The 12,089-nt window shown below is 38.4% G+C and overlaps 1 long non-coding RNA gene across 4 annotated transcripts in view; it reads right to left on the bottom strand.

Annotated features, from left to right (window-relative positions):
* LOC140634715 (uncharacterized) overlaps positions 1-11,326 on the bottom strand; it is a 43,203-nt gene extending 31,877 nt beyond the window's left edge. The window contains exons 1-3 of one of the 4 annotated variants that reach the window (XR_012032107.1): positions 10,579-11,326; positions 10,131-10,181; positions 5,231-5,360 (exon numbers count right to left, since the gene is read on the bottom strand). This is a non-coding gene — a long non-coding RNA (uncharacterized lncRNA). Of the gene's footprint in view, positions 1-5,230; positions 5,361-7,621; positions 8,014-10,130; positions 10,182-10,578 lie in introns of those variants that run through there. The other 3 variants (XR_012032106.1, XR_012032105.1, XR_012032104.1) reach the window with 3 other exon arrangements.
* Positions 11,327-12,089: the final 763 nt, after the last annotated feature.

Here is a 12,089-nt window from a genome sequence, read left to right as displayed (position 1 = left end):
ATGGCTATCAACTTGTTCTCCCTATTTTGCAAATTATGTAATACATAGTTAAAATGAATTGTATTGATATCACAGTTGTTTTTGTCTCAATTACTTAAAAGGCCATTTAAAGTTTTCCATTGGTCTATGTTATTAAAATTTGAACCTCATTTTGGGCAGCCCCGATGGCACAGCGGTTTGGCGCCGCCTGCAGCCCAGGGTGTGATCCTGGAGACCCAGGATCGAGTCCCATGTCAGGCTCCCTGCATGGAGCCTCTGCCCCTCTCTTTCTCTCTCTGTCGCTCATAAATAAATAAATAAAATCTTTAAAAATAATAATAATAATAAAATAAAATACAATTTGAACCTCATTTCTCAATATTTCAACTTATTGAGGAGATTGGGCCCATCAGTAAGAACTCCACAAGTCCACCATGCCAGAGTTGCAAAATCGACATTTTAAAGGAAATTTAAAATTATTTCTTCCCATTAAGAATTTCCTTCCTAATTGAGCATGTAGAAAATTTGCACAACCAGAACACAGTAAATTCTGTAAGAAGGGCTATAAACATGTACTGCAGTGGTGATTGGAAACATGGTAGGAATGCACCTCCATACCATTCTTGACGTTTGGTAGGGCCACATGATTTGTTTGGTCAATGCAATGTGAACAAAAGTGATGTGTAATTTCTAGTAGAAGCTTTAAGAGCTAGAGAGTGATTCACACACTTTCCACCTACTGTAGCCTGACACCCAGCAGCCTGGGTCCCAAGTGACCATGAGGAGTAGAGCTCCCTATGGGGGATATTTGTTAACACAGCATAACCTAGTCTATCCTGACTTATTCAGTACAAAAATGTGTAATAAATAAGTCAGTGAATGCTGAGAGAAGGCACATTTAGTCAAGGTCCTAGGTTGAAAGTCTCAAAATCTGTTCTGAGTGTTCTGGATAGATTTAAAAATAAGGGATTGAGGGCTGGCTCAATAGGTAGAGCATAAGACTCTTGGTCTCAGGGCCATGAGGTCGAGCCCCACATTGTGCATAGAAATTACTTAAATAAATCTTTTAAAAAATAAATAAAAATAAAGGATTTATTTGAAAGTATGGGTGAGAGACTCACAGAAGTGATGAAGAACAAGGCTTGAAGAACAGGTCAGGACAAAGGGATTCCCCCACTGGGCTGAGTAGCAGAAAATACAGGCTGCCAGGGGAACATTTGAATCCATTTGTCTCTGTGTGGCAAGATTGCCCTCTCACTCATTCACTCTTCAAAATCCCATTGAGAATGTCCCAGCAGCCGAAACTAAGTCACCTGTCCTCACCTACACCAACAAAACTGCCCAGAGTGCAGAATTCCTGATGAAAGGAGATCACTGTGCTAATAGGAAACGTGTGGATGTTTCAGGGCCAAACAGTGGCAGATATCCTTTACAGTGGCAGAAGTAGAAATCCTTGAAATAAGGTTCTTCATTTGCACTAGAGCTGAGGCAAGAAGTTAGGGAGCTAAACCTCAGTATTCCCAATCTCCTACCATCCCACCCTAATGCAACAGAAGCGTCTCCTGAGCTGCTTTTTAAACCAGGGGTTTCCCACAGAACCCTGAGCTGCCAGATGGCTTCTTGGAGAGACCACACTTGCTTTCTCCTTCTGCTATTGCTGCTGACTCATTCCAGCTTTTAAAATACCTCATTATCCAAGAATTTCCTTTCTATAAAGGTCATACAAGTAGTCTCAGGAGGCTACCTGTATTCCTCTAGCCACATCAGGAGACCAACTGCAATGGAGAAAAGTAGCCTCAGAATTATGACATGGCAGGTTAGGATACTGAGGTTAAGGTCTTTGTAAATGCGATTTTCTGTTGGTATTCACTTCTCCTCTAGTGGCATTTAGTAAATATCATTGACTGAAATTGACTAAACATAGCCATTTGACTTCATAAAGAAAGAGTCTCCTTAAAACTAAGGAGTGCCCTTTTCCTGGCATTTAATATGTAAGAAAAATGCCTTAAAAAGAAAGCAGAGCCGCTTTAATTACTATTAGCATAGGAGAAATGCATTGATGGGCCTTCCTAGTAATGGGTTTCTTTTAAAAAAAAAAAAAAAGTCAAATATAAATGATTTTCGGTATATTCATGTGTGTGTGTGACACATAAGAACAAAGCCTATTGTACTATATTCAGGAAAAATGCTCCCAGGGCCCAAACAAATGAGTGTCACTGTGACAGCCTTTGTAGCCTCAGGATTGCCCTTATAGCCCATTGTAGACACAATATCATTTAGTCCTTGGGAGTAATCTGGGCAGAGTCTGGGAAATAGTGACAAATATTCAACCAATGTTCTCAGTTAAGAATAGCAAAAACAAATTCATGAATTTCTTGCTTACTTGTCTTTAGTCAAATATAAACATTTGTTAAAAGATATTTTTCTTTAAAATTTTTCTCCCAGGAAATAAACAGGTGTTTGATATCCACATTGTTGTTTGACCCTCATACCATTCCATCATGCCAGGCACCCAGATTCAGTTACAGAGTTTCATGTGATAGTGAGTGTTGGTAATAAGTCCATGTGATTTTGAAGGGGGGGAGGGTGGTAGACTGCCACAGGGCTCTCCTTCTGATCACATATGGTCCATGATTTTATTGGAAAGTGTACGGTGATGTCAAAGTGCCCCCAAAAGGGAGCCATTTGGCAGATCACCATCACAGGCAATGTCTTGGAGAATTCATAAAGTTTTAAGCTCTGACTCTAACCTCGTAGATGCAAAGCTGATTTATCCACATCTAAGAAAGGATGAGTATTTCTGGAAGTGAAATTATCACACTAACTAAGAACATAGAGAATATTGTATAAAACTAAGATGCCAAGTTATCAAATTATACTGCGATTCTTGCAGTACAGGGGCTGAAATGTTAGCATTGTCAAGCCTAGTACATTCTCTCCCTGTACATGGAGTTATATGAGTTGCTGAATTATAATCAGAATAGTGTTTGGTGAGCAAAGAATCACAACAAGGGAAGTTATTGGATAAATTTTAGAAATGTGCCTTGGTCAAAATAGCTTAAGGCGGTCCCAGGGGGTATATTAATCTTGCCCAGGGGGTATATTAATTGAAGATACTAGGAATGGCCCTTCGACTTTGGACAGTTTCTGGGCTGGAACAGTCTATTGGCGGTTTTATAAGTCTTATGCAAGACCAGAAATCAATGTGTCATCCTAAGGGGACTCTCCATATCTGTTCTTTAACTCTGTGATTCAGTGTTCAAGACATTGAAGTAGGGTAACCAAAATGTTTCCTGGAGCAGGGAGCTGTCCCTGGTTCTGAACAACTATCAGCAACCCTGATATCTGGCTGAATCTTAACTAAATTTCTCCCTAGAACTTAAAACCTATGCTGTTAACAACACTCAGCCAGATTTAAGGGAGGGAGGTGGGCAAAAATGCCATTTAAAGATGAAATCCAAATATTATGCGCAAAAATTATATGCATGATTTTTTATGTATACAAGTTTTGTAAAGATGAAACTTAGAATGCAAGAGATATAGAAAGAAAAATATCAATTAGTGAGGCTTTTTTGCTCACCCTCTAATTTCATGATAGTCAAGAAAGGCAACAAAGAAAATATACAGGGGCCTTAATACACATATATAATATTATAGAGCAAAACTTGTAATGAGAAAACAGAAACACTGAATTTATATATATACATAACATATTTATAAAATTGAACATATTAGACATTCCCCCCACCGAAAAAAAATCTGAGCAAAGTAGAGAAGGTAGAATTGCTTCAGATGACATTATTTGATCATAATGCAATAAAGCTAGAAATTACAACATGAGAATTTATAAGCTCTCTCAATTCTTATGTCAAAAAGAAATCAAAATAAAATTTGCAAAATATCTATCCAGAAAACTGTGGCAATAAAATATTACATATGAAAATAGTTATAATATAATGAAAATAAATAATTATCAAATTTAAAAATTAGTAAAAGATAAGTACTCCTAGGAAAGCAGAAATAATGCATTAATATACATGAAAGTAGAGATCAATACATAAAGAACAAAAACATAGAATTAGTTAATAAAGTACTCTATCTTGGCAGGAGGGAGGAAAAATTTGAATTAGGGGAGGGAAGGGATGATTGGGGCAGAGAAGAAAGTAGACAGCTCAATGAATAAACACAGCTGGAGAAGAAAGCCAGAGGTATATATATATATATATATATATATATATATATATATATATATTCAAATTACCATGTTTTCAAATGACTGCAGTGCCTTATAAAATTATTTTGCTCTCCATGGAAGCTTGAGGGGAGTTCACTTTTCTACTCCCCTTCCCTCACACACACACACACACACACACACTCAGACTCATACACTCACACACACACACACACACACACAGGCAGAGAGAGAGGGAGAATTCATACCCCTCTCATTCTATATTTACATCTCAAATGGTATTCTTATTTCCTTTATTTCTTTTTTAGGATAGCTCACATTTCTCTCCTGTATACAAAGCTACAAATTACCAGATGCTTATCGTGGGCCAAGTGGGACATTACAGCTTTTCAGATATTCTTGCTAGCTAAACTTACACCAAAATTTTCAGACATTACGATTATCTTATAGATGAAGAAATTGAAACTCATAAAGTTTAAGTGATTTTTCCAAAGTCACATAGTAATTCAAACCTAACTCGATCTACTCCAAAGTCAATTTTTCGTGATGATACTATACTGCCTCTCCATGGATAGAGGTAGAGATCACATATCACATACTAATAAAATTTGTACACGGTTAGAAAATTGTTGAGAAGGGAGGTTAAGAGGATCAATAAAATCAGTATCTAAATGATCTCAGCAATCTGAAATGATTGACACTAACATGAAAGGCTCTCACAGCTAGGTTCAAAGTACTATATTTGGGGAGTTAAAAAATAGTTTTACACATACAGAATCAGGAAGACCTGATCTGGTGCTGTTCATTTGAAAAATTCCTCAGCATTTTAGTGCCTGTATGCTTCTTATACCCAGTCCATGTCCCAGTAGGAAATGATGGTACTGTCAAAGAGTTTAACTAAGAAGTTTAATGGAAGGAGTGTCATGGCAGTTAACTAGTAATGGTGAATCACCCAGGGACTGGCACCAAGACTTCCCAACAGGAGCTAAGGTCATAGGTAGATGGAAAACCTCCTCCCCACTCCCCTTTTTTAATAGTTCAATACTTTTTTGCTCTTACCTTCAGAATTTGTGCTGAGGCCTCCCACTGGCCAACCCAACCGGAACTAGAGAGCAAGGCAACCCAAGTGAGAAATACGTTCCTTAGAGATTAGGCTCCTAATCTTTTAGGGAGGGCAAAACTGGGGAACCTATCAGGCAGGGGAAAGCAAACAGAAAATAATCAGCACATTGATTCTCATCCAACAGAATTACTCAGATACTAAAAATAAACAAAGCTAATCCAGTCTCAGGTCTATTGATATATATTCTAGGTCTTGATCATCAAAGATCTCAGTCCTACGGTCCTCTGCACAGAACGTACCTGGAACTCATGCTCAATCTGAGCGCTTCATAGAGAAAGAAATGTACACAAGAAGTGCATCGCAAGAAAGCCACCTGGTATGTCAACCCTTACAAAACCTAGGGCATTTACTCTAGCATAGAAAGGCTCCAGAATGACAAATATAAAGGCTTGTGCAGAAGGAGACTAACTTATGATGGTCCAGAAAGCAGATGTTAGACACACGCAAGAGAGTTATCGGGAGGCAGAAATTAGTTCAACATAAGCAATTACGTCCTTACTTTTTAGATCTATCAGTGATGTGGATTGCAATCAGAAGAGTAACCCTCCCTCCCCATCACCTATGGAACTCAATCATAGGCTAGGCTGCCACCTGCTGTCAGGGCTACTGCAAAAGATATTCCTGTTCTTGACAGAACATTTCCCTCACACCTCTAAGACTCACTCAGACTCAGCAATCTGATGCTGGTACTGAACCCACTACGCAGTCCTACTTAAACAAATGATTGTCCTTCCCACAAAGGATCACATAGGCAAGACCCAAGATCCTGAATTTCTTCGGATCTTTCCTGTTACTGATGTAGGCATTAAAATATTAATCCTTCCACAAGCCATCTGAGTTTTGCCACTTGCAAAAGGAGCCTAATGGGTGGTGGCCAAATAGCCTGAAGCTCAGAATGCTTCTACATCCTGTCTAAACAATAAAATATTCATCAAAAAAGAGTAGTTCTGCACTTAATTTTAGGCCTCATCTTATACCTCCTTTCTTGCCATAACTACAGCCAGAATAGCTCTTTCTAACAGACAGAATGCAAGCCTGTTGAAAGTATGGGGTCTCTAGATAGAGGAGCAAATGCTTGATTCTGGAAAACCTTCAAGAAAAAGTCTGTCATAATAACATAAACAACTGTTCATAATCTATTCAGTGAGAAAAGATTGTGAAACAGTATATATATATGTGTGTGTGTGTGTATGTATATATATATATATATATTAATGTATACACACACACACACACTGTGCATATACGGTCTAGAGAGTTGAAAGCATACATACACCCAAAGAAATTATAGTTATCTCTAAGTAGTGGAATTAGAGTTGCCTTCTGTTTTCTTCTTTCTGCTTACTATATTCTCTAATAAGCATGGATTTTTAGCTAGGAAAAAGTATTTATGTTGTGTGATATTTTTTCTTTCAGAGAGAGAAGGTCTACAAAACTAGGTAGCTAGGTAGATTTTTCGAAAGCTTGACTACTTTGGAAGGTTGACATACCTGTATTCCTTCCATATTCTGAATTCTGACCTAGAGGGGACATAAAAATCTGCTTTGAACCCTGGTTTGGTTGTGCCATTTCACTGTGAAAGCAATTTTATGGGTCATGAACCACAGAAGTGACTTCAACAATACAGAGCCCAAAAAACCAGAAAGTACAAGTGATCCAAACAGATGACAGAAAACAAAGAGTCCATCAGGAAAAGCAGTGGCCTTTAAAAAGCTCCCAAATAATTAACATTTGGGATTAAGCTGAATTTCATGCTGCCCCCCCCCCCCCAAACTCCCTCATGTAATTGTAACTTAAAATGACTTGATTTATGAAGCCCAAAGGTCCTCAGTGATGTACCAAGGGCAGGGTAGAGGGAATGGTCAGCTCCCATGGAAGCAAGTAGGCATTGTCTGTAGAGAATTTAAAATTGGGTAAAAATGTGTCTGCTTTTTAAAAATCACTATGCACCAGCAATGCCAACCTGTCCTTGGCATGTTGCTGAGGACTTTGTAAGTGCCCCAGTGAAGGATTCACTGATGGGACAGGGACTTTCTTCCCCTGCCTTGAAGAAAGTAAGGGAGGTATGCACCTCCCTTCCCCTCTTGCTTCCTTTCTTGACTTATTTTCTTTCTTTTTGTTTTGGCAGGGGATGGGGGCACCGAGAGGATGGGGGGAAGAGTTGGGAAAATACGTATTCCTTTAAATAGAAATAGTGTTAATGAGTCACCTGTGTCCCAAAATGCTGACAAGGGACAGATGTCAAGATTGGATGATTTCCATTGATTTGCTACTAAGAACAACATTCCACCTTTTTTAAAAAAGATTTTATTTATTTATTTGTTTGCTTGTTTGTTTATTTGAGAGAGAGAGAGCAGGAGCAAGAGTAGGTGGAAGGGGAGAAGCAGGCTCCCTGCTGAGGAGGGGAGGAAAAGAGTGGGCTGCTCTTCAGCACCCACCTGCTGTGCCCATTAACTCGGGCATCAGGCAGCACTTTTATCCACTCCCTCTTCCCCTTTGACCTTTCTCACCCCGAAATATAGATTCTAAGCAGCTATTGTAATGTATGAAATCAAAAGAAGACGTCATCAGTGAACAGAAAAGGACCAATCCTATTCTCCAAAGGATGAATGACCAAGGTGGTTGTAGAAGATTGAATTGAATTGCACGTTTCAGGTTTCCGCCATGCAGAATCAATGGGGTTATGGGATAACAATGCCTTCGGTTGTACAGGAATTATCTGAAAAAAAATTTTGGAGTGCATTGCAATTTTTTTAAAGCATAAAACATATTTCTAGATATAATGTAAACCTTGGCTATATGTTGACTTATTCTGCATTTTACCATGTGAATTTACTGTTAGGCAGTTAGCTACAAGTCACTCAGGTTTCAAAAACATCCCTGCTCCCCTAGCTCCTCCTGCTGCAGGGAGCTGGCTTCAGAAAAAAAAAAGTCTTGGGCTTGATCTCAGGTCCCCAGGATCTTGACCTGAGCCAAAGGTAGACACTCCACCAACTGAGCCACCCAGGTTCCCCTAGAACAACGTTCCATCATAACTAGATTGTAGGGTCATATTGCCTTTTCTCTGTTTAGTGGCAACATTTACTCCCAAATTTCCTCAGTTCTTTGAAGAACTAATTTTCTTTTCTTCTTTTATTCACTCCTATAATTATATACAGCTTTTCTGCAAGTGTTAGGGCTTCTTCTGCCAATGACATCTTTTAGATGAATTTTATTTCTTTTTTTTTAAGATTTTATTTATTTATTCATGAGAGACACACACAGAGAGAGAGGCAGAGACACAGGCAGAGGGAGAAACAGAAGCAGGCTCCACACAGGGAGCCCGATGTGGGACTCAGTCCCAGGACCCCAGGATCACGCCCTGGGCAGAAGGCAGGCGCTAAACCGCTGAGCCACTCAGGGATCCCCTAGATGAATTTTATTTTCTTATATGCTGTATATTATTTTCAAGGTGTGTTATAATATTCTTATGCCATGTGCTATTAGAATTACTACCTTAGTCTTTGCAATACCAAGCATTTTCTGTATTATATCTCCAATTGTGTGAGGTTAACATACTTACAAATCCACAGGGATTGAAATACCTTTAAAAAATGTACTCTCAAAAAAAAAAAAAAATGTACTCTCCATTTTTATTCATATGATATTTTTAGTTTTGAAATTCCTTTCAGGTAAGGTCAAATCCCAAGTACTGAGGAAACACCCAAAAGAGCAATTCTATTCTTATAATCTTATTGTTCTAGTTCAACTGGATTTATCTCATTCTAACCACAATGCAATTGAGATAGAGAAGAATAATTTTGATTTATAGGCTTGTATCAACTCCAGAATTCTGACAATATATACAAATAGCAGTGGGAAAGACCAAGACATTGGAAAATGCTGGAACATGAGGTCTATTTTCACCTGGTTTTAACTTACTTTAAAAATAAACTTTTATAGCATCATTTTTCCCAGTATTCCTTGTAGATAATAAACTAGGATCTCCCCAGGATCCATGTATAATAGGGTAGTCAACGAAAGTACTGCAGGGAGGTATAGTCATGTCAACTCCAAGGGCTCTGCTATGCCTCTTCCAAATGAGCTGATTTATTAACACCAGTAGTACAGTGGAGCCTTATGTTTTCAACAAAGTTATTTAGTACACTTTTAATTTTTGTGAATTATTATCAGAGTACTAAAGCACAATGTATATAACCAAAACCACAAACAGAAACTAAGAGAGCTTCAAAAATAATCTCCCTTTTGACACTACTCTATTCCTTTTACATACACATCTACCCTCTAATAATAAAAATATTGTTATTATAAATTAACCAATACCATTTATTGGGCACATATTATATGCTAAGTACTGTATTGAACACATTTTATATGCTGTCATATTTATTTGTGACAGCACAATAATAATTCTGAGAGATAAGCATTATTGAGCCATTTAATGAATAAGGAAAATGAGCTATTTTTATCCGTGGGAATATAGTTCAATAATGACAGGCATTCTTTTATTCACTTTCTACACTTAATAATACCTCCTTATAAAAGCATACTTTCATTATCAATAAAGAGACAACCATGCAGACATTTCAAGTGACTTTCCTAAATGTTACAAAGTAGCATCTCTTCTGTGACATCCCTGCCAACGGTGCAGTCTGTGAGTCTAATGATGAGGGAACATTAGACAAATCCAAACAGAAGGACAGGCTACAAAATAATGCCTATAATATACAAAACTGTCAAAGTCATGAAATCCAAGAACAAAATGGAATAGACAGAAAGTGGCCCTAGACTAAAGGAGAGTAAAAGGACATGGAATTTAAATGCATGATTCCTCACCTTTCTTTATGGAGGACATCACTGGGACTGTTGATAAAACCTGAACAGAATCTGAAGATTAGATGGTAGATAATAAGCTAAAGCTCTTTCCCTGCTTTTAATGGTTACACTATGGTTTTGCAGAATGTTCTTTATGTGGGTGATGCATACTAAACTATTCAAGGGTTATAGGACATCATGTCAGCTACCCCAAATAGTTCCAAAAAAAGTTCTTTGTATTGTAAATTGAGACTGTTTCTCAAAAAAGGGAATTTTAAAAATAAATGAAAGATATCAAGCCACAGACTCAAAAAGGTGCTATAATACTCAAGCATGGTGAGGACATAAAAAACTATGCAGGTACACTATAGTAAAACCTAATCTCATGGTTCCTTTCTAGCTCTCAACAGCAGGGCCCACCCTCATCAGCCCCACCACAACGAACAGGAACTTCCAAACATCTTTTCACCTTGGAGGTGTAAATCCAATGACATTTCACTCTATTGAGAGGAAAAGATCCTTCCCCTTTCCTTCCAAAGCTTTCCTCCTTTGCAGCTCCAAACATGATGAACAGGACATCCATATTATTCAGAGTACTTCCAAGCCCACAGCCAAGGGGCCCAGACAACTCAATCACAAAAATGCATAGTCGATGTCCAAAGACTGGAGAGTACAGTCTGCACTATTTCTACCTTTAGAACTCCCAGTGATATAGAGCCACACCAAATCCAATTCCATTCCTCATCAAAGGTTTTATCCCTCACCTTGAGTAAAAGAATATATCAGGCTCTTACAACCCTGTTGCTATAGTTCAGCATGTTGTTGTACCCATGAGTAAATTCTGAGGTAGGACAAAGATGCACTCTCAAAGGCAAGTAATAATTTTTCAGATATAGGTAGGGCAATCATTTATCTTGGTTTGCCCAGGACTGTCCTCATTTACAGTTGTCCCAGCACCTGCTTTCACTCTCAAAGTGGCCCCAGTTTGGACTGTAAGTTACATGGCCACTAGGGACAGTGTAGATTAAAACAAAACTTGGAGGGAAAATTCTATATTTGGTAGATACTTAATATTTGAAGTTCTTTGTTTAGTTGGTTGGCTAGTTTTTGTTATCTTGATTTCCCAGGATCTAAAACCCATTCTATGTTTGGGAAACCCACCATTGTGTGGGTCTTGGAACAAGATAGGGCATAGTGCTCATGCTCTAAGCTTGGTAAGTTACAGATTCTTTGCCAGAACTTAGAATCAGAAGCAAGTGACAAGGCAGCATTATTAGACCTTATCCTGGTGTAAGAGGGGCAACCTCCAATGACTACCATCTAGAGCAATGGGGGCAGCTTGCAGTCGCCAGGTCCTCTGGTGACCATGGCTTCTTAAGCAGGGTCTTCTTGTGTCATGACCTGTCTGTGGTGTCAACTACATAACTTTCCTTAGTTCTTAGATACTTATTTTTCAACCCTGATTCTCCAACTTTTCCATCAATTCCATGAGCTAGTTACTTGAGCTAGCTAGCTTCTATTTCCTTTTCTCCTGATGCTCACAATGTTACACATACTTGGCTTCTACTATTTGTAACCACAGACGTGAATACATTCAGCTTATAATGCTAAACAGAATTCATACCTTTTTTTAAGGAAATCTGTCTCAAAAGTGAATCAAATTCCCTGTTTTGGCTCAGAACACTGATAGAAACGTTTAAATGGCAGTCATCTGGATTTTTGTTTTTTAAATGAGGAGTGGGGGACCAAGGGAGAGAGAGAATCTTAAGCAGACTCCATGCACAGCCTGGAGTCCAAATCAGGACTTGATCTCATAACCTTGAGATCATGACATGAGACGAAATCAAGAGTCAGAGTTTAACCGACTGTGCCACCCAAGTGCTCCTGCAATCACCTGGATTTTTAAAAATATCTCATTCTCAATGAAGCACCTGATTTCACAAATAACATTCTGAATATTGCTAGTGGTTGCAATGTATC

Source organism: Canis lupus, chromosome 6 (assembly GCF_048164855.1).
Source record: "Canis lupus baileyi chromosome 6, mCanLup2.hap1, whole genome shotgun sequence".
NCBI classification, from domain to species: Eukaryota; Metazoa; Chordata; class Mammalia; order Carnivora; family Canidae; genus Canis; species Canis lupus.
This window is presented reverse-complemented; position numbering and strand designations above follow the sequence as displayed.